Source organism: Buteo buteo, chromosome 1 (genome assembly GCF_964188355.1).
Source record: "Buteo buteo chromosome 1, bButBut1.hap1.1, whole genome shotgun sequence".
Classification (NCBI taxonomy): domain Eukaryota; kingdom Metazoa; phylum Chordata; class Aves; order Accipitriformes; family Accipitridae; genus Buteo; species Buteo buteo.
Window position 1 is genome coordinate 61568294 of NC_134171.1, and position 23837 is coordinate 61592130.

The 23837-nt window shown below is 43.4% G+C and overlaps 1 long non-coding RNA gene across 1 annotated transcript; it reads right to left on the reverse strand.

Moving 5' to 3' along the window:
* Window positions 1–3020: 3020 nt before the first annotated feature.
* Window positions 3021–23347, reverse strand: LOC142028644 (uncharacterized). Its single transcript, XR_012649658.1, has 3 exons — window positions 23337–23347; window positions 22267–22344; window positions 3021–3128 (listed from the first exon to the last, which is right to left on the reverse strand). It is a non-coding gene; the product is annotated as an uncharacterized LOC142028644 (long non-coding RNA).
* Window positions 23348–23837: the final 490 nt, after the last annotated feature.

A 23837-nucleotide genomic window follows, 5' to 3' on the forward strand; every position in this document is an offset into this window, starting at 1 on the left:
GGCATGACATCATATGGTATGGAATACCCCTTTGGCTCCTTTGGGTCAGCTGTCCTGGCTGTGTCCCCTCCCAGGTTCTTGCACACTCCCAGCCTCTGCTGGCAGGGCAGTATGAGAAGCTGAAAAGTCCTTGACTTAGTATAAACACTCCTTAGAAACAACTGAAACATCAGTGTGTTATCAGCATTCTTCTCATCCTAAATCCAAACCACAGCATTATAGCAGCTACTAAGATGAAAATTAACTTTATTGCAGCTGAAACCAGGACAGTAATTCTGTAGATACTACACCAAGTGACATGATTAAAAGGAAAAATGTATATAATAAGATAGGTACTTAATTGTAAAGTATACCTTAATTAAATAATTATTATTCCTAAATTTAATCAGCCTGTGAAGTGGTTTGCCTCCAAGGCACCTGATTAAAATAATGGCACTGAAATCTTTGCACACCAGGACAGGTACTCACGACCCAACAACTTTCAATGAAAAAGACTCCCTGGTGCATATGCCCAGCACCTCTGACAGTCTGCCCTCCTCAGCTAAGGACAACAGTACTGAGCTGCAAGGCAAGCCCCAAGAGGGCTTTTAATGCAATCATTTGGTTTAGGTACTCAGTACTTGAAGCTGGCTGTTCTGTGGTTCTTCTGAGAAAAGGAGAATATCCTTCCCAGAGGACCAATGGCTTCTGTCCGGTTGTGGGATAGACCCAATAACAGCTTTGGAAAGGTGGAGACACAGCAGCAGGGAGGTCTGCTGGAAGGTGAACAGGGCTGCAGTGAAGGGAACTAAGAACCAGCTGTTCCTTTGAGCTTGGACATCACTTGTTATTCTCATTCCTCAAGTTGTGCTGAGTGTAGAACAGGTTTTCACCTCAACAGGACTTTAATGGACCTCAGTCGCCTCCAGGAAGCTTTTGTTACTGAAGGTTTCTACCCTTTTGCTCATTCGTATGTCTCCCTAGCCTGGGATATCTGAAGGGCAATGACTGGTTTACGCTTCTCAGTCCTGCTTAAGATAACAGGGTGTCCCAAGGGCTGACCTAGAAGAAGCAGCCTTTACATGCACTGCTGCCATAGAAGAGGCTTGTAGTGAAAACACTATCAGGAGCTAAATTTATTTAGCTTAGATAAGAACTGTGGCATAAGTGATCTCACATTACCTGCAACATCTCTTATCTACCGGCCTTCCAGAACAGGGAGGCTCTGCCAGGCAAGTTTGTTTCCTGCCATAATTTTCTCAATTGCCTTTTTCCATTTTCAGACTCAGAATATTTTTTAGCCTTATCTAGCACTAATCATCTCTTCTACAAGAAGATATCGTCAATAACAGATAAGGATGACTAACAATTATTTTTTCCTTTTTTTTCAAATGTGAGGCATTTGAATGATTCCCTGCTGCTGAGTCCTGCAGAGCAGGACTAAAGACCCAGTCTGAGCTTTCCAAAGGAGTGAAAGGGAAATTAAGCTGGCACAAGAGGCAGATTTCTCTCAGGCTCTAGGGAAAAGTCCACCTGTATGTCTGTATTTCACAGGCGTAAGCAGATAGCAGAGCTCCGGCTGAGTCACTGCTTCTCTAAAAAGACTCAGAAGCAGGGTATTGGTATCTCCAGCTGCACAAAGTCACTTCTGCTGGTAAACCTGACCTAGCAAGACCTGCCATGCTCTGGTGCTGCAGGATTTGGCCCAACACCAGGGATGTAACTCCTCAAAACTCTGGGCTTAATTCTCACCCTAGCTTAGACACCTCATGCTCTCCAGCTCCCTCGATGCAGATACCATCCACTGCCTGATCTACAAATAAACCAGAAATGCCTATAAATCCTTATTCACCTTATTTTCTAGACAAGGCTGAGGTGGTTTTTTCTTCTGCCTTAACCTGTTGTATGGTACCCTAGAAGGATCACCCAGAGTCTTCAGTCCCTTCCAGACTAAGACAGAGCTTTTCTTGAAGTCTGGGGAGGCTTTTCTATTTCTTCTTTGGTTTGGGGATCTGTATAATACTGGGAGATTGTATGACACACACATGCAGCAATTTTTAACACTTACCCTGAGAGATTCAGGAGAGAAAAGTCTTGCAGCGGGTGCTTAGTTTTGTCAATGCTGTAGTTGGGACCAAAGAGCCCCATCTGAAAAATGAAATGCCCACAAATCAGCAAGATAAATACCGCAGCCTTTCCAGTCCTCATTGGCAGGATACTTACAAAGCCCGCCGACTGCTTCAAGGATAGAGGAGCTTTCCTGCCATGAGCATGCTCATGGAGCACTCTGCCAGAGCTCAACAGGCAAAAACTTCTATGTAATCATCTTAGGATAGTGGCAAGCTGGGCTGCTCTGTGAGGAAATTAAAATCTTACAGTTTGAACAGCCAGCAAAAAGTCAACACTCAGCCCCTGAATACTGGTGCTGGTAGTAATCTGAAAAAATGGTGCTGTCCCAGAGCACTTTGCTGGCTAGAGAGCAGCATGTCAAGGTCTGGCTGGGCAGACGGCACAGCTGGGAGCACACATCACACCTCCATGCTGCAAGCATCTTCTAAGCTAAGAGAGCCTAAATGCTGACTGTGGTGTGGGAGCATGGAAAAGGTCGTGGAGAAAATCAACCAAACGACATGGCTGCTTTGATATTACATATATGATTTGGTAGTACTTTCTATGGTTTGGAAAAAGAGAGTCTACTGTAATAGCTGAGAAAATTTCCCTTTCTGAAATTCAACACTCTGAATTCCCTTCTTGATTTCACCACTCTATCTAACATGGGAAGATACAGTGCTATGACAGATCTCCGGATCAATATTTCCTTTTGTACCAGTGAATTGCCAAAGGCAGTTGAGACCAACTAGAACAGGAGGTTAGACTCTGGTGCAACTAGATTTACCCTCATTAAAAATCATTAAAAAACCCCATCCTATGTTGTCATGTAAGTCAGGACTGATAAAAAAGAATGCACCTGGAAAGCATGCTTTTTTAAAATGTCCATGTCCCCCTGTCTTGACTTGCATCCTGATGCATGAAGAATTTGACAAGACCCATCATATTGCTTTTCTCCATCTCTAGTGTTCATCTGCTGGCCACAGCTTGTGATTTACATCAGTCTAAAGTCAAGATCAGGTTGGTGAAGTTTTGGCCACCTGCAAGCAAAAAAACAGAAGAAAAATGTGCTTGTTTGTGAAACATTCATCTGAGGTTTGAAACTCAGGATTAAATTCTTGGCTCTCCTGCAGAATCCCAATGGATGGCTGGGTAAACCAACTCAGCTCTGGGTCCTGGAGCTGGACTCTTTTTCCTATCTTATACAAGCCATGCCAGGTCTCATGCCTTGTGTGTGTGTGAATCTCCCAAACAAACAATAAATAAAGATCTTGCACACCCTGAAGTCTCTCCTTAAAGCAACATCTATTGTTTAACTCGGTGAAACACTACAGCATCCAAGTCCCCAAGTAGCTCAGTTGCTGCTGTAAAATGCATTGCTGGAGAGAGCGTGACCTCTGAAAATTAAGCCAAGAGAATGAGATGTAAAGCACTGGGTATCAGGTTTATATCAGAACACAGACTAGAGTTATTGTCCAGAAAAACCTGATGGGAATCCAATTATATTTCACTATTATGCTTGTATATTGTCCCTTTGCTTTAGCTATTTGTCTGTTAAGCAACCTCCTCAAGTAGATGACTTCTTCCTGCCTTCTCCCATCCATCTTCACTGTATCCCAACAGCAAGACACATGGGTTAGTGGTGAGGATCCAACATCATTTGCACTCTTTCCCCACTCTACCTTTATGCATCACCTCCATTCCCCACTTGTCATTCACTTCAATGTAATGCTTTCCGTCAAAGGCTGTCCCAAGCCAAATGGGGAGTGAAGGGAATTTATGTTCTTCACATGGAGACTCTTGTTTTGATGTATTTTTTTCAATTTGCCTTTAATGCACTGGAAATTGTTCTCTCTGACCATCCATTTGTTTTCTCTGCCAGCGGAGTGGAGAAGCAGCCTCTCATATCATGTTCAGATGGTGCAAAAACCAGGCAGAGCTTAAAGTCACTTCAGTTTTCTCTCCTTTCCAGGTGTGTGCCAGGTTTGTTCTGAATAACTAATCTGATTTCCTATCCACAGATTACACAAAGAAATGTCCAAAGCCTCATCACGAACCTGGATGTTCAGATCCTTGGTTTATTTTCAGATCCAAGAGTCTGTGTTTGAATCTTTTGCTTCTTTTGAAAATTTCAGCCCAAGGAACAAAATAAAGGTGAGGGGCTCCAAATTTAGAAGAGAAAAATAACTGCCTCCTGAAATGATCCCACCACAGAGTGTTGTTATTTCTATCCTGGGAGATATTTTTAAAAGTCAAAAAGCTGTTCTGACTTAGTTTGAAATATAGAAACTCTATCCTAGATGACCACAAGCGTGTCAGATGCCACCACATGTACCATAGGAACCAGGCCTGGAAGGAGCATCAGGAACCCACACAGTCTGTCCTATGGGGTTCACGCTTGTGTGTGCAAAGTGGCTGTAACTCTACCTCCAGACCCAAATCCCAGGTTCAGAATATCTCTTCTTACCTGAGATGGGAATTCCTTGTTTCAGGCACAACGCCATAACAATTATCAGAATTTGCACTGGAGCAGCCAAGGAAGGGCAAATGAGGGCTCACCAGAGTACAGCAAGAGCACTGCATTAACACTCAGAAAGATTAATTGGCTCCTGCCACCAAAAATGTGCAATACCAGCAGTGACCTAGAAGCAACAACTGGAAACATCAGGCAGATGGGAACTGAGGGAACCCAAAGTCACAATAAGACAACTACTAATGAGCAGTGATGCTGTGCACCCTTCACTGGGATAGCACTGTGAATAAGACAGTGGGCTGATTTCCCTGCTATCTTGTGGGCTACATACCTAGTACAGCAAAGCAACTAGAAACTCAATTTCACACGTTTGATGACCTGCTTTATGTTTGCTTTCTTCTACTGGGGCAAAGTTGAGCAGACAGTGCCTGCCTGTGCATCTACCTCTATGATATGGGGCCAGGTGGGGAATAAGCTGCAAACACAGTTGAAAAATGCACAGAAATGTATCCATCTCTATACAGATCGTACAGATGAAGGTGAAGATGGGATAAAAGTTATTTGAATGGGGGAAAGGTCTCTTCTCTGCACAAGACCATCAAGTCCTATGTACATTCATAAAAAGCTCACCTTTCCTCCTGTGTGCAGACACAGTCAACATCTCACCATCCTCACTTTCCTTCTTTCCCCTTGTTCTTCCAGTGCTGAGTGTCCTTTCCTGCATAATGAGGCTATTCCAGAGGCTGGAAGACTTCCTTGAGACAGAGGGTCTCATGGCTTTTACTAGTGTAAAGAAAAAAAAGAAAAAAAAAAGAAAAAAAAAAGAAAAAAAAAAGAAAAAAAAAAGAAAAAAAGAAAGGCAATTTCCCTACCAGCAGCCTTCCATTAGCCAGGAGGTTGTGCATGGGTGATGGAGGGGAAAGCTCCTGGGAAGAAAACAGATTTCAGTGTCAAGATTGCAAATGGTTATTAATATAAACAGAGGATATAAACTACAATGATTGCTGAAAATGATGAAAAATATCTCAGCAGTATCCTTCTCATGTTGCTTGCTCATCATTTAAGAGTTTAAAGGACAGAATCATCACATGGATCCAAGAGGCTTCCTGGAAACACTCCTGTTTGCCTTCAAGCGTGCATTTATTCTCCCGACCATGGGATGCATAATTGACGTGCTGTATTTAGCAGCTGTAGTTATCAGAGCAGCTTCCTTCTAGGTAGGGAATGCAGCAAATACAGTTGCCTCAATATTGTTCCTGTTTTGAGGGGAGGGAAGAGGTTTTGGTTGAAGTTGTAGACTGGTTAGTAGAAAGAAATACTGAAGGACAGGACTTTTTCCCTTAGTGGGCCTAAAGAACAGCAGGACTAAGAACAAGAGCCCTGGGTCTGAGCACCCAGTTCAGCCAGAAGAATGCTTAGCTGGCAGGCTGGATGGTTTCAACTCGAGTTCAAGCAGAGCCCTGGTTCTGGCTCAGCCCTGACTGCAGGCAGGCTGGGGGGCTGCAAACACCACAAGCGTTCGTCAGAAATGGTGTTCCTTATGGCTGGGGACAGCAGAACAGTTAGGCTAAGTTCCCAAGAGAGGCCCATGTCAGCCATGTTCCTAAGGCAGCTTTTTAAGCAAGTCATTTGAAGGTGAAGACTGGGACATTTTCAACAACTGCATCCACATATTTTGGGGAACATTCTTCAGTTTGGTTTTTGGGTGCAGCCCAGGAGAGACAAGCAAAGGCAGGGGTGTTGTGTGGGAAAAGAGAAATGAGACAATAGTTTTATCTATAACTAGCAGAGCTGAAAGGTTCTTGAATTAAGATTAGGGAAATAAAATCACATCTCAGGGGCTGTGAGACACAGGTTTTTGTAAGCTACAGCCATACAGTCTGCCATAGGCAATGAGACTTTTTACATTCCCGTAGAGGGAAATGGGACCTTGCTGTTCTAGTTCAGGCTCCAGCACCCAATCCAGGCTCCAAACATGTTCCACTGTCTGCATAGACTCTGCAAGGAATTATTATTTTTTTACTTTTGAAAAAACCCCACCAAACCATGAGGAATATTAGTCTTTGGGCTTTCTATAGCTCATACCAACATCTAAATACAAGTGAGAAGTCAGAGAATGACATGGGTGGGAAGGGACAGTCTCCTTCTGTAGGAGCATTTGATAATAAGTGCTGTGGAGGACAGAACACTAAAGAAAGTTGGATGTAGGCTTGGTCCTGCATCCCTGTGATCCTAAAACTCTATTGTATGCCTTTGAGTGGTACCCAGCAGCCTTTTTAAAAACTTTAATAACCAGATAAGGCAATGCTTGAATTTCTCTACTCTAGAAAAATTGTTTTCTTTTCTCCCCTTTCTACTACCCCCTCCACCCTTGGAAGGCTATCTACATTTAAATTTAAAATTGAGACTCGAGTTTCCCTCTCCTATCTTAGAAGATGAACACATGCACCTAGAATTGCCTTTGACTAATAACATTAAAAAAGAAGAAGAAAATAAATGGTAGAAGCCACCAAAATTCTGATTTCTATGCTGGCACCTGGCAATAAAACATGTTAGAAGAAATATACTCTGAGACTAGGTTGCTCTGAATGACAATGAGAAAACAGTGTGCAGGGGTTGCTAAACAGACTTATTCTGTGCTAGGTGAGACTGCAATACCTTGCTACATCAAGCAAGCACAACGACAGGTTCAGCTGTTTACACAGCGCTATTTTGTTCAATACCTTTCTGTCTTTCTCAGACTGAAACAAGTAAAAACCATGCTTGCTACCATGGCTATTCTCCTATGTGAAATTTTATTGTCAGAGCATTAGCAGGCACATTTTAAACAGTGAAGCTGATGAGAGTGTCAAATTCTGAAGATGCACAACCCTTCCTTTTGCATTTAAGTTTCTCTTAATATATTCGCCTATTATGGTTTTGCATCATTGCATATCTACTGATTTCATGATGGTACATTCATGGTGACACTACAGTCACCTACATATTTCACAAGTATCTTCTAACTATGGAGACACAGTAGCAAAGCAAGAACCCTGTAGAATAACTACAGGATAAAACTGTTGAAGTGCCTTGCACTGCTTTGCATATACCCCAACTGTCATGATTAATGAGGCAAAATACAAGGTCCCCAGAAAGCTGAACTCTAACTCTTCCTCTTTCACAGAAAGTGTCACTTTCTTTGTGGCACTGATAAATCACTCCCTGGCCTCCCTCTCCACACCCCAAACCTCCATATTATCTCTTTAGACAGGGGAGCTTTACGGGATTCTGTAAAGACACTCTTTTTGAAGAGTGTCTTTACAGACACTGTCCATTGGCAGTGCCTAGTCCAAGAAGCTACTGAAATGATGGGAGCCTCTAGAGCCTACACTCATAAAAATAACCACATCTGAGCAACACTGCATGCCCTGCACCAGTCTCATCCAGGAGGTGTATAACCAGCACCTTCAGTTTTCCAGCTCTGTTTGTTGTTGTTTTTTTAATAGGAAAAGAGCCAGTGGGTGGGAGTCCCGAGTGAGGCTGGTCAAGGCAATTAGGCCCTATTAGTGCACAGCAGGACTGCCTGCTGATCATCTGTTAATTTAAACAGGCAATATATATATAGCTTGTACACCAGACAAAAGGAGGCTGGTATGGAGACACAGTTCATGGCAAAGTCTGCGATGCAGCTATTTTTCCAATGAAAGAAGCATTATAGCACCACAATAGCCTGAAACATCAGTGTTGCTTTGCAGCACACAGCAATAGAACAGATCTTCCCCAGATTCCCCCAAAAATCCTACTGTCAAAATTGTACCACAAATCCAGAGCTGCTCTGCGTAACAACAGAAACATCCACAGGGATGGATGTCAGCCACTGAGCAGTGAGGAACAGAACACAAACTGCAGCAGTAGTGGCAATGAATACCAGCACAGTACCTCTGCTCTCCAGCCATTATATGTTTAAGGATGACCTACCAAGCTACGCAGTTGATGTGTAGTGGTGTTCTTGTTATGAAAGAGTAGCTGCTTTCTAAGTGGATCTTTATATGCTTTTTAGTCCCTCAGATGGTTTTTAGATGCAGTGAGTACATAGCCGAAACACCAACTCCTAAAAGACTATTCGTATCTGGGGACTTCTGACAGAAACTATTGCCAAAGCAATTCCTCTGGTCCTTACAATTTTTATACAACAGGTTTATTTCTGATACACACATTGCATTCTGGTGCTTCTCTCTCAGCACTGTATTGTAAGCTGGTTCTGGTACTGAACTCACTCTGTAGAGTACAAGCATGCGATTTGTGCTTGCACAGTTCAAATGCGAGGTGGATCCAAGATCAGGTACATACAGAAATATGGATTTAATTTGGCTCAGGGAGGCTTTCAGGTCCTAGCAAGAACCAGAAGTTGTTTAGTTTTTCTCAATAGTACCTCAGTCCTACACAAAAGAGGAAAGCCTACTTAATTTTGCCTTGAGGAAGTGTCAGATTAGAGGAAACTAACCATGCCAGCTGGCTTTTCAAAAATCTTTTCAGTCCAAGCTTCAAAAAACAAAAATTCTTTGTTTTTAAGAAAATCAGGCATGGCTTTCCACACATGAGAACCCCAGCAAGTACTAAGAAATGGTCACAACAGAACTGTTTTCCCTCTGGTAGCCAAATCCTGGTCTACAATGTAAGGTTCTGTTATGGGTTTGTGTGGCAGGGTTTTGGTAGCAGGGGAAGCGCCGCAGGGGTGGTTCCTGTGAGAAGCTGCCAGAAGCTTCCCCGGCTCCAAGTGGGACCTGCCTCTGGCCAAGTCCAACCCAATCAGCGACGGTGGCAGTGCCTCTGGGATAACAAATTTAAGAAGGGGAACAGGTAGTGAGTAGGGGGATTGGAATGTGAGAGGAACCCCTCTGCAGACCCCGAGGTCAGTGCAGAAGGAGGGGAGGAGGTGCGCCGGAGGAGGGGATGCCCCTGCAGCCTGTGGTGAGACGGCAGGCTGTGTCCCCCAGCCCATGGAGGGGAGCGGGGGAGCAGATGCCCACCTGCAGCCCGGGGAGGAGCCCACATCGGAGCAGGGGGATGCCCCCGGAGATGGCCATGACTCCATGGGAAAGCCCATGCTGGAGCAGTCTGTGACTGTGACTGAATATCAACCCATGGAAAGGACCCATGCCAGGGAAGTTCGGGAAGAACTGCAGCCCGTGGAAAGGACTCATGTTGGAGAAGTTCGTGGATATCTGTCTCCCATGGGAGGGACCCCACAGTGGAGTAGGGGAAGAGTGAGGAGTCCTCCCCCTGAGGAGGAAGGAGCAGCAGAGACAAGGTGATGAACTGACCCCAACCCCCATTCTCCATCCCCCTGTGCTGCTGGGGGGAGGAGGTGGAGAGAACTGAGAGTGGAGTTGAGCCGGGAAAGAGGGAGGGGTGGGGGAAGGTGTTCTAAGGTTTGGTTTTACTTCTTAATATCCTTGTTTTGATTTGATTGGTAGTAAATTAAATTGATTTTGTTTCTTCCCCAGGTCGAACCTGTCTTTTGCTCGTGACCATAACTGGTGAGTGATCCCTCCCTGTCCTTGTCTCAGCCCACTAGCTTTTCTTTATATTTTCTCCTCATCCCACCGGGGCCAGTAGGGAGGAGTGAGTGAGCGGCTTCGTGGTGCTTTGTTACCAGCTGGGCTTAAACCACGACAGGTTCTACCTCCAGGGAAGAGAAAACAAAAGGTCTGATGCTGGAGATGAGCGTCTGGGGAAACCAGCTGGGTTCAGAGGTCTGGGAATGCTGTTGCTTAGACAATTGATGGCTACACACAATATTTTACCAACAGATGTGGGCTCAAAGCTGACAGCATTGTATTGAGCTAATAAGCCTCAATGAGAGGGAGAGCACACAAGCTAGTCAGCAGAAGCCCACTGGGGCCGTGTTAACATTGTTCGTAGATAACACTATTATCAGTTTCGAGCAAGTGACAGAGTGACTCGCAGCTGTCTGTAGTGTATTTTGTAGACGTATGCCCAGAGGGCTTGGAAAGGCAGCTTCAACCAAAACCATAGTGCCAAATTTTCAAGAACACCTCCACAGCCAAAGCCTGACACCAGGTTTGGCAGAAGGCAAGTTCCTGCAGCTCTAACTGTGACACACTTGGCTGGATTTGCAAAGAAAGCCACCATGAGTAAAGAAACCCCAAATCCTCCCTACTTTGGACCACATTTTCAAGAGTCCATTGCATTTAGCCATGGTTCCCAAAATGTCACTTAGAGTGTGCTGAGGACCTTTGCTGATCTCCCTGTTAATATCATTAGTAGAAAGCAAATTCTCCCAGAAATCTCACCCCAGTTCTGAGTGCATTTCTGAAAAACTGCATTTATGTGCACAGTAATAAAATTATATAAAAAAAAAATCAATCTGCCTTTAATTATCTTCCAAAAACAGGGCTCTCAATAAACCGCTGAATTATATTCTGCCACAAATTAGTAATCCTTCAATAAAATAGCCTGGACACTTATGAATGGGAAAAATACAAATGGAATCACTCACTAGGCCGCTGATGGTCTCCTTATTTTATTGTTTTGCCAGTTAACCAAGCCTGAGAGCCTTTGAAGTATCAGCTGTGATAAGCTGTTTGACACTGCTGTCAGGCTTCATCATTCCAATGAAAAGTGACAGTCCTGAGATTAAACTATTATTTCCCTATAAAGATGAGGAGTCACATTTACTTATAATTAATATGCGGGCTTTGATAGGCCAGACATTTGTAGCACAATTTCAAATTACCAGCACCAAAAAAAAGACTTAAGTGCAAATTAATATTTATGAGGTGGGTGAGTGGCTAAATTTTACTTCCTTCAGTGGGAGATAGTTCCATAAAGCAATAGTTGTCCTCTTTCAAGGGAGAAGTAGTCAAAACAAAACTTGTGATTACATGTATGCATTTTGTTTGTTACGCTTGTTCAAATGCAGGGGGAACTCGCACACTGTTGGAAGAGTGCTTTGGAAGCTGCTTTCCACAAGTTTATCTCCCACTAAGTTGATTAAACTCAGAACAGAGAAATCTTGGGCCAGAAATTAAGAGTCTGAGCAAGTCTGAGAGCCTGTTTCAGCTTCCCATATAGCACACAGGAGCTGGTGAGAGCAATCACAAGAGGAGGAGCTAGTCTGGGAGGCAGGCTTGGTTCCCAATCTCTTCCAGGCTGCCAGTGGGCAAGACTCACATGATACAGCTTGCAGCTTTGCAGGGCAGAGGCGATGCCTGTATAAAGCAAGGCACTTCCCGTGCTGTGACAGTGCAGTTAGCCGTGCTGGGAGAACGGCTCACGGCACACTCCTGTTCACCTACAGGCCTTATGGCATGCAAAGGGTTGCCAAGAGAGTCCTGGGGCTGTGTGCCACAGAAAATTTGTGCAGCCCTCAGTTACGAGTGTGCAAGAATATAGCCCCTGTTAGGGTTTCAGACCCTTATTTCAGCTCCTCTAAGACACTTCAAAGGTGTTCAATCAGCAGTTCCCCCGCACCATGATCAAATCATTGCTATGACACCTTTAATTTTATTCTTTTTGACAAAAAGCCTACTATGCACATGTTGGTCCATGCAATGAGGAAGAGAAAGCAGCCCTGTGCTCAATGTGGCAGGCGAAGACATGGGCAGCCATTGATTTAACATCTCCTACAAGGTCCTGGAAAGGCACAGATTGTCTGGCTACGGGACTGAATGTGTGGCTTATTGTGGTTTTTTAGCCACTCTGCAATTTGTTCCTTCACTGCAGTACAGCAGAGGAAGTCCCCATTCCCACCACACTTCCAGTCAGTCGGACCGGGAGGGCAGAATCCCAAACACGTACACAACCACAGCAAGCTCAGCGTGCATACAGCAGCCTGCTAGGACGGCGTTGCACCCAATGGCAGGCAGATTTTGGCCTTGCAGCTCCAAGCCAGCGTAGACTACCTCCAGGCACATATGTGATGTGCTGGTAGCCCACGCTGTACCTAGGCCCAAGGAGCCACGCTCCCGTTCCCGTTCTGGGAGCCAAGCCTCAGGCTCTAGTACCATCTGTCTGCTGACCATCTGAAACAATTGTGGGAGGTTTACCAGGGGCCAGATATGGATTAGAGCTAGCTGCTTTCTTCCAGACAGAGTATTTCTGGTGCTATAGGAGGTCTCACAGTGCTGCACAAGAGAAAACGTTAATGACCACAGTACCTGGCAAAGTAGAGGCACAGAGCAGCACCAATGGCAAATGTATGAACTGAGGTTTTCCAAGTCTCAGGCCTGTGCATGAGCCATTAAGCCAAGCAGGACAATCTGAATACATTCAAAGAAGCTTCTTTCCCCTTTAAACACAGTTACTGTTTGAGAACAGACAGAAAATGAACACGGTAATCATTCTGCCGTGCACTATCAGGTGTTACTGCCAGCAAGGCCTTTGCTAACCATTCTAATTCCTGAAATAGCTACAAGAAAATGGGGTCAGTAAAGTGCCAATTGTTCATTTAAATTACAGAGATGGAATCCAGGTTTTAACAATATTTGCAGAAACAAGCTTCAAAGGAACACAGGTGGCAATAATTAATTCCCAATTTCCTCCTTTGGCACAGATTGACCTGGATGAAGAAGAATTGTCTGAAACATGAAAGAATACAAAATTGTTTCTTCAAAAGCACCTCTGATTAGGTACCAGGAGAAAGGAGCAATTCTGCTCATTCTGCCCACATATGAGAAGCTGATGACCTTTTGCTTCATTAGTCTGAATCACATCCAGTATGGATAATACTGAAGGAGTGTTTACTGGAGGAAGGCTTCCATGTCTGCACATAACTCTTCCAAAGGTGAAATAGGAATTAGAAACTGAAAGCAAACAAAGAGTTCTTTGTTGAGATGACATGACTGTACACTGGGAAGATTGGAAGATTTACCAAGCTATGTGGCAATACCATCCTTTTTTATTTGCTCATTCATGCAACTAGAACGGTGATATTTAATTCATCACTTAAATGCTTTTACCTCACACAAGTGATTTTCAGATGGTGGCAGGTAATTCTTTCCATGCTGGATAGCTTCATCACCAAGATTCACCTCAAGTTACATAATTTCTTCTCTTGTTCTCTGGAAGGTGCATCAAAATTCTGCAGTTAAAAGAAAAGCAGAATCTTGAGGAGTAGCCAGTCTGAGAGCTACAGCAATTGTTTGGGCGACCTTTACTCACTGAGACCCAACAGGAGACATCCTGAAGATGACTGTACATAAGCAATGAACCTCCTTATGCTTTTTGGAGTCGGTGAGATAACTCACTACACGTGGAGAAGGCTGTGGATGAACCAGTGCAAATACTTTGGGACAGAAACATAAGTCCTTCTATTCTTAAAAAGACAATGATGAAGGTTTCCAACTCTTACTGCAACCCATAGAATACTCATAGTAGTAATAAGTGACTTACAGCAGATGAAGGGCCATAAAACCTTGCTTTCTACCATAATTGCACCTCCTGAAAATGCTGTAATTAAAAAAGCAGTGGTCAGTAAGCAAGTGCCAAAAAGGCACGAGCTACTGAACATCCATTTCATTTAGAAGCCCTGTGCTGTGGCTCCCCCTTTAAATTAATTTAATTTAGAAGTCACATCAATAACCGTGCCAGCATCAAAACACCTATGGGCTGAGACTCTGCAAACAGCCATTCCATCATGTCAGAGTTCTCTCTGGAAACTCTGGCTGCTAATTAGCTGCAACATTTCTGACAATGAACCATAATTCACCAAGGTCCTTTGCAAGTGCCTGTTTTCTCAGAGTTAGTGTATTTTCAAGGCTTAAAAGAAAACTGACTCCCTTTAGCTGATTCTCCATCTTGGCAGTAGCTTGCCTTATCTTGCATTAGCTGTATTTTGCCAGGCATCTGATACAGTAAAAACTGATTTTAAAGAGACGATGGTGGTGTTTAGGTCAGTGTTTCATCTTGGAAACATTTGCTGTCAATTAGGGAAGTTAGCACGTACTCTAGGACAGATTCGCAGTTGGAATACATAGTAAAGTAATGTACTTCCCTCTAAGTTGATAGTGCTATACTGATTACTGCAACTGAGGCCATGGATTTCAACAAGAGTAAGCTGATTTGCACTGGCAGAGAATTGGTCTCATTTTATAAAAAATTGCTGCTAGTCCTGTGTGCTCTAGGATTCACTAGAGTGCCTGGTATTTCTTGGTCCCGTTGTAATTCAGGCGAGTGTTCCCATCAACTTCACTACAGCATATACTCTGAAAGGGGCACTGCCATGCTCAGTCTGGCCAAACCTAACATTTTAGGGTCCACCTCCCCTTCCCCAGTCGACTACCAGCTTTTATGAGCACCCTTGCCATCAGCTGTCAAAGGGATGCGGGTGCTGTGCAAATCTGATGAGTCTGGAAATCTTGCCCTTAGACAGTAAGACTTCTTACCGGGTGCGGTGTGGCAGGGCAGTGCTGCAGAAGTATGGCAACTTCATAGATGATTTACAGCTCTATGTGAGAGGAGGAACTGGTGGAATGGGTTATCCTCATCTACGTAGGGAAGGAGGGAGAGGAAGTGGCTTCAAGTTGTGCCAGGGGAGGTTTAGATTGGATATTAGAAAAAAATTCTTTACTGAAAGGCATTGGAACAGGCTGCCCAGGGAAGCGGTGGTGTCACCATCTCTGGAGGTGTTCAAAAAACGTGTAGATGAGGCACTTCAGGACATGGTTTAGTGGGCATGGTGGTGTTGGGTTGGACTCAATCTTGACCTCTAGACAGAAGCTTTTAAACCACCCAAATGTTAAGAGTTACATGTCCGTCTCAAAACATGATTACCCTTAAAGGTAATTTTTATGGTCCTCCAAAAGCTGTCTGGTTTTGGTTGGTATTAACAACCTACCCAGGTGATACAGATCCTTCTCCTTCTCACTGAAGCTCTTCCTTCTAGTGTATTGTCATGGTTTAACCCCAGCCAGCAACTAAGCACCATGCAGCCGCTCACTCACTTCCCCCCCACCCAGTGGGATGGGGGAGAGAATCAGAAAAAGAAGTAAAACTTGTAGGTTGAGATAAGAACAGTTTAATAGAACAGAAAAGAAGAAACTAATAATGATAATGGTAACACTAATAAAATGACAATAGTAATAATAAAAGGATTGGAATATACAAATGATGCGCAGTGCAATTGCTCATCACCTGCCAACTGACGCCCAGTTAGTCCCTGAGTGGCGATTCCCCCGCCTCCACTCCCCCCAGTTTATATAGTGGGCATGATGTCACATGGTCTGGAATACCCCATTGGACAGTTTGGATCAGCTGCCCTGGCTGTGTCCCCTCCCAACTTCTTGTGCCCCTCGAGCCTTCTCACTGTCTAGGCATCAGAAGCTGCAAAATCCTTGACTTTAGACTAAACACTACTTAGCAACAACCAAAAGCATCAGTGTGTTACCAACATTCTTCTCATACCTAACTCAAGAACATAGCACTGTACCAGCTACTAGGAAGACAACTAACTCTATCCCAGCTGAAACCAGGACATGTATTTACATTAATGACACCTCCTACTTATTAAACTTAAGAGTTCTCAATAATCACTGCTTACAAACATTGCTGCAATCAAGCACTTAGAAATGCAAAGTTTCATTCAAATTACATACTACTTTCTTCTCTGAAATGCCCCAACAACTGCTAAAAGAGACTTCTGAGCATTCTTAACACTTTTCAAAATGCTGCCTTTAACCAAGGTAAGGAGAGATTCTTTCTGATGTTTTGTATTAAGTGCTCCCCTCAGGATTACTCCAGTATCGGGGTGCTGAGAGAGTTGGGTGACTTCTCAAGGGAAGGCAAGCTGGGAGCCGAGGGTGGCCGCGACAGGAGCAGGGCAGTGACCTCGCCAACTGGGCACGGCCCCGCAGCGTGGGAGCGGGGCAGCCCAGGCGGCAGAGCGGTGGCACCGACAGCTTCTATCAACAGTCCTGCAGCCAGCAGGGCAAGTAACAAGTCAGGTCCACCGTCAACCCAGGAAACCTGAGCAACAGCCTGGGAACAGAACTGGAACAGGTACACCTACAACTTTCCTTCAGCCATGACCAAAGGCCTGGGCTCGAGATTACGTGGAGCTCCTGGCCAAAGAACAGGCAGGGAGGATGGAGGACCCTGGTAAGGTCTCTTGGGGTAATCAGAGCCCATCAGGGCACTCTGGACTCTGACAAAATGTGAAAGAATACAGATTTTAATTACAGCATGACTAATCACACAGTATGAACAACAGATTCAAATGAGTCTTAGCAATTATCTCCTGTAGGCTGAAATATAGCTGCAGAAAATACCTGCTTAATAATTTAGAAAGATGGAAAAACAGTGCGGTACAAAAATTTAAAGGGGTTAAATTAATCAAATAAATTATTAATTACAATTAGCTCACCCATTAGTGTTACAGTAGCATCTAAATTCACCAGCCAGTATCAGGGCTCTTTGCATTGGTCCCAAAAGGGACTTTGCAAAGTACACACACAGTCCTATAGGGACTAGGAGAGAGGACCTCCTTTAATTGAATGTCCCACCACCGGTCTTCTGCCAAGGTCAAACTACCCTTCTGCTTACCTGGCCCAGTAAATCATTATTTTCTACAAGTGAGAATGTTCCTCCAGTAAAGAGTAACTGTGAATGTTGCTTAGTAAGACCCTGCAACCCTGAGGTTAGGCACATCCTGGAAAGTAGAGGGTGGAAAGACAAAGGGAATAACATTTTGGGCAAGATCAGAGCTGAATTGCATGCATTTGCTTCTACTGTGAAGAATTAAACCACTGAATAGGAGCACTAACAGGGTGGGGTTGGGGGTGTGTGTTGCTTTTCCCCCTGAATATACTTCAGAAGAAAATAATTCCTTTTGAAAGAGAGGGAACAAGTATTTCTCTTCCAAACAGTGAATATGGGGAGTGGGAAGATGTCCCCTGGAAGCAGTTAGTCATCTAAGCCCTGTGAAGGTTGGATTCATATGTTGATGGTTTATGTCCCCTTTTGATACCCCTGCTCCTATGCACCCAAATGCAGGCAGGTGACAGGATTGTGGACTGTGCCCGTGGAATGAGGGAGCACAGATCTCAAAATGAGCATTACAGTGCTTAGCCTGGAAGAATCTGGCAGCTTAGAGTTTCAATGACAGAGAAAGGACCAGAGTGTGGGTCCCACAAGTCACAGTCCAGTGCCTGATTCACTGGATCACAACCCACATGGCTTAAAAAAGCCTTAAAATATATGTAGCATGAAGCTTTTACCTATTACTCTATCAGGATCAATAGGACAATTCCATTCTGCAGAACTATGTTCTACTAAAACTCAAAAGACTGATTAGAACAAAAGTTTCAATAGTATATTTTTGTGATACCATTTATTATCCCACATGCTTTGACACAGTGTAGTATATTGCACCTATAAATCAGTTGCAGCAAATTATTTAATGATGCATTAACTGTGGAATTTCACATATATTACAGTTCTTCAGCCAATGTTGAATGCTTTTTCAACAGCTTAATCCATCCCAAAAGTACTGAAGCAGGCATATTCATCCATCATCAGAGCGCACATAGTCTTCTCTTTGCTCTTTTTATTTTATTAAAGCCCTCGATCTACAAGCATGGAATTAAATAATTCCCCAGAGCTTTTTCTGCACCATATTCCCACCACCATCCTCACCATTCTATCACAAAAAAATCTTTTCATTCTCTATTAGATTCTTGCTATCCCCTGACACAGCTTAAGCCTGGCATTGACTTGGCCCACATTGCTGAGAACTCATAGATGACACCATAGCTATACGTGTGAAGGTATTACAACAAATGACCTTTACATTACAGAAATTAAGTATTCAATTTGATGAGAAAGCTTGAAAATACAAGCAGTGAGTCTACCTAGAAGACGACAGAGAGGAGGAAAAGATACAAGAAAGTATGATTATAGAAGAAGAAATTTTTCATTTTTTTCAACTTCCAAGGTATCCCTTGCCAGAGATTCATCTGAGGTCCTTGAGGCATCCAGAGTTAGACCAGAAAAGGCTTTTGGAATTGCTTTTTGGGAATACCAGACACCGAAATAACCTTCTTTAGTTTTATGGTATTCAACTCATGGCGCTGAAGCCGAATAGCACTTTCACAGATAGAAAACTAGTAGTTTTACTCTTCAGTGCTACATTTGGTGGCTGAGTAAGAGAATGAGCACTCTAGACTTTCATGGAGTTCTAGCTGTGCACCTCAACAAGTTCCTCCATTTGGAGAAAATCCTTACAACCTTAAGCTGTTAGGATCTTGCATGATCACCTTTCCAAGCATCTTCCATCCCCTCCAGCTGCTGCGTAAAACAGCTTCAATCCTGGAGAGCAATGTGGAGAGTGATGATGGATCTCCCTTCTGCCACTTGTCATTGCTAGCACAGAAAGACAGAATAACTCACTTGAGGCTGTTCCTCTTGGCAGTTGTCCCTCCTCTCTGCTCAGTCATGGAGATAAATGCTGCCATGGCAGAACATAGCCTTAAGGCAACTCTTCTGTACAATATACAATTTTAGTATTGCATTTAATTGTATAACATTGGTTTTAAAAGCTCCTCCCCTTCAGTTGGTACCTCTTTTACTATAATATTCGTTCACATTTTGCTATGTGCTTTTTCTTCTACCTATTCTTTGTGTCCTCTCTCTGGTAGCAATATATGCAGATCCTGCCAGTTCAATCTTCTTTATGCAGAGTAACAATGGCACAAGGACAAAGAGTTGGATCATGTTGCTTTCTTTTTCTTCTTTAGAAATGAAGCATAAATCTCTGAGGCATTGTTCCTGGGTCTGGATATCCTTCTTAGACCAAACCTTAGGATACTGAGTTTGATAAATGGAACCACTTTGGAAAGTCAGTGTGGTCTCAAAGAGAGGAAATTAGGCTAGAACTCTGGAGGCAATGAGGAAACCAAAAGCCTGTAATTCAACAGCATAAAGGGAGAAAAGGTCACCCCAGCTGCCTTTCCTAACAACTGCTACAGAAAGAAGGCAGGAGGACAAGACCAGATTTCTTAAGACACAAAGCCTCTCCTTTCAGTGGAGCCAGGAACATGTCTCCAGCCAGCGTACTATCGTAGCACCTAACACTGAGCTGAGTTACAGCGGCAGACTTCTTATGTCACCTGTACGGCACCCACGAACACATGTGTAAGAGGTAGGAAGTAATGTCGCAGTATTGTAGCAACAATGTGGGAAAGGCTAGTGAGAGACCTTACAGGAAGGAAAAGTGACTCATACCAGCACTCTTATGCCACATACTCAAAAGTACTAAGAAGTGTGCATGCAAACAGTCTGTTCAGCATTCAGGCACTAAGAAGCTTTTATCCCACTGTCATCATTCTCATGATGACACAGAGAACAAGGGACACTGGCTATCCAGTCCACATCAGCACGTCAAAAACCAACATGTGGTCGTCATCCTAAGATTTTTTTATATATGTATTTTTTTTTAATCCCTGCAGAAGCTGGTAGTGATCCCATCATTCATCCATCTCATCTTTCAGGCTCGTATAAACAGTCAAGAAAATTCCCAAAGACAAAATATTTCTTAAGGAAATAATTGCTGTCTCATAACCACTTCTCCCAGATGCATGTACTTCGGTGAGTAATATCTCAAGGGGTCAGAGTTTTTTTTTTTGTGCTGGAAACTAAGCAGGTTACAACATCGCTTTTGGAGCCCCTCAAATCATCCCGATACTCAAGAACTTTCCTGAGGGTCAACAGGAAATAGTTCAAGGCTCAGTTTAGAATCAGCTTGTTAAAACTATTAGTTGAAGTTGTCTTATGTAAATAACTCTTCCTTCCCAGTGCAGGATTACGTTTTGCACCTTTCCACATACTCCTATCTTACCTAATGAAGTCATTTCTAACCTGACAATTTGGGTATTCATCTCAGCTAAGCATATTTTGAAATGTGTCACTGAACTGGTAATCCATCTCCCCCTTTCCTTATCACTGGGTATGGAACATTTAATAATTGACACTTTATACAGTCAGTATTAAATCATTTTGGCAGAACTCCTCATTTATTGTTCTCAAGACAATCCTTTTTTAACTGTCCCTGTGCAAGGAGTGGAGGAGTAGGGGGAAAGGAGAAGCCAGTCTGTACCATTGAGAGTAATGGGATTTTCCAGTGAGAGGGTGGAAAAAAGAGGGGAACTTGTTCTATTCTTGGGTGAAGTCTCAAAAAAAGTGTGGTAGCAAAATCCTGGCCCGATCTCAGTAAGCACAAAGCACTATCAGCACCTAGTTCAGTGCCGCAACTTACTTCCTCTAGCCAAGGGTCAGCAAATTTGGTGCAGACCTTTCCCTTACACGTACCAACGTACTAAGTCTTTGTGGATGGGCAAAGTGATAAAGAGCAGAGTTATGTAGAACAAAAAGGAACACAAGAGCTGAAATGAGGGGCTTCATGCAGTTTTCTGAACCTCCTGCTTGCTGTCCCCAGCATGCCAGGCCAGGGAGCTCCAGCCTGTGTCCCTCCACCACTACACCTGCTCTGTTCACTGCTGCGGTCAGGGTACCCTTGGTACTAGGGGTATCACCTCCCTCCTTGAGCTGGCAGAAGCACTGTCTCACAGCTCATTAGCTGCATGAGGACAGTTGCTTTCTGTCCAGTTACAGCTGTGCAGACTGTATTTCTATTCATGTCTCAGGCCTCTTTGTCCCTCTTTGATGTCTCTGGGCTGACAAGTAAATTTCTTTCACTGCCCACATAAATTCTGCCTTCCCCATCCTCCCTTTCCTTCATAAGCCCCTCATCTCCTTGCACATCTCTCCTTGTGTTTCCCATAAGAGGTAAACATCTGCTAGGGGTGAGTGGCATCACACCCTGCACCCAAAGCATCTCCTCTGTCCTGGCTGGGCAGCAGGTGCCCAAACCATGCAGTTCCTGTCTCTCTACATACACAAATGCATCATCACCTTCTAAGTGGGAAGTTCAGGGGCCACGTCTGAAAATGGCACTGTGACTGAAAGCAGAAGGATCTATTTTTTGGGCACCTGCCTGGCCTTAGGACCTGGTTGCCTCTGGGAGTCAGTTTTGGATGTTCCCTAGCTGATCATTCCCTTTTAACGTCCTCTGTTTGCTGAAAGGCACCGAGATTATTATTGGGAAACTTACCATTTGAGTCATCTCTCTCCCTAATAAAACTGGCTTTATAGTTTTGCAAACAGCAATATTTATTTTCCCCTCAAGATAAATATTGATAAACCTACTTCAGTCAATATTTACTATTTGGTTTTGGGAAGAAGCAAAAAAGTCTAGCCCAAAGTTTAATAGAGTTTGATATCTGGTTTTTATCTACACTACAAACATAATATCATACTGCTGCCTTGGCAGATGAAGGAAAATTATTTTTTATTCATATTCTGAAATGCTACAAGGCACTTTGTAGTAGGAGAAGGATGGGAGCCTAGGGCTTGTGCACCAGATATAGCCACATTTTTTATCGGCAGCAGCTTCATGTTGGTTTTGGGTTTTTTTTGGGAAAACGGAGGTGTGGGTTAGATTTGACCTGCCACTTCTGTTATAAAAGGCTGCATCTCTGTAACACAGAGGCTCTCCCCCTCATTCCTACAGGAGTAGATGTTTCACAAGCACCCTAAATACAACAGCGTGCTTACAGAGCTCTTCACTGTGCTATGTGAAAACATGTGCATTAGTGTGACCTGGCATAAATTTGTAATTCTTGACACCTAGAAAATGAACATATTACCTTATTAAATGCTGCTCACTCACAAATGTGCAGACCAGCTGTTTCCTCCCTCCATTATTGAACTGTAGCAAGCACTTTCTAGAGGAAAATTAAAAGTAATGATTACAATCAATTAAAAGAAATTCAATTTAAATTCTTCTGCTACACGGGGAGCTACAGCATATTTTCAAGAATGTTGTGTTTTTGTGGTTTTTTTTAAAGTTCCTATGTGTTAAGTTGGACCCCCTTTAGATAAAATATCCTCTTTCAAACGCGCAGGTTTGTTTACTTTGGAGAATGTGCATAAACCTAAGCAGAAAAGAAAACCTGGCTGGAGAAATATGGGATTCTTCTCATCCTAAAACAATGTGAAATTGTGATAAAATATAAACACAAGAATTTACTCAGGCAGCTATGTGGATGATGACTAAACTCTCCAAAAGATGTCTGAAATTCAGACATCCTCTAAACCTATCTGAGGACTCTGGTCATGTCATAAGAGATATTTGGAAGATTCAAGCCATTTCAACCAATATCAAGCAATTATACTCTTTTACCAGTTCTGGTAATTTTTCACAGTTCAACATGGAATACTCTTAACTTTCCCTGCACATAAAATGCCTTTAGATACAGCTTGTGCTGAACTGCACCTGAAGAACATTTTCAGAGCAGGCATGGGGTGAAAATTACTCCCTTGCAGGGTTACTGATGCAGGCAGGCAGTAGGTGTCATTCCCCACCCATCCCCCCCATTTTTTCTTGCTTTATAAAGTATTGATTTTTAATGGTTACTTTTCCTTTGTATTTTAGCAGCTTTGATTGTAGAAAGCAGAAACCATGTCTTGATACATACATATTCTGCAAGAGTGCTTTACCTGGCAGAACAAATCACTAGCATTGGAGCCAGCATGCAAATCTTGATTTATGACTGCCGTCAATGCTTGCCAAGTGAAGGCTCTGATGAAGGGAGCCAGAACAACCTTTGTCTGCTGTTCTGATTTAGACACATCCTTCCCTCCCCTTGCAACTTTTCTTTTGCATGCATGTGTGTGTCAATGTGCATTCACTAAGATTTGTGTTCCAGTTACTTACTTGGTTTCTATCACATAGTGATTGCTGCTGGTCCAAAATGCTGACATCTTTTGCTCGGTGCTATTCTCCCACTCACTTGATGCTTAGGTGACCTTAGCTTCATTGGTATTCAGTCAGTGTCAGAGATGCGCTTGCTTCAGCTGCTTGGGCATCGGTGAGCAGGTGGAGAAATGACCGGTTGAAAATGAGTTGTTAAGACCACTACAGCAAAAAGATTGATGCAATTAATTTTTCATTACGTACAGTGTCTGTGGATTGTAATCAGCTTGGATTGTTCTTCCGCTGAGGCACAAATAAAACGCAAATGGTTTTTGAATGAAAGGAAATATTCTTTATGAGGTACTGCGCTATTCAGAGCAGCAAAATGGCTTGAAATAAATGGAGATTATGAGGAATGTTTTATGAATCCACCTAGGAGAACTTAATATAAGTTTCATGCAGGAAAAAAACACAGGTGAGTTTCCCACCAGATGAACGTATTACTGCTCAAGCAACTGGAAA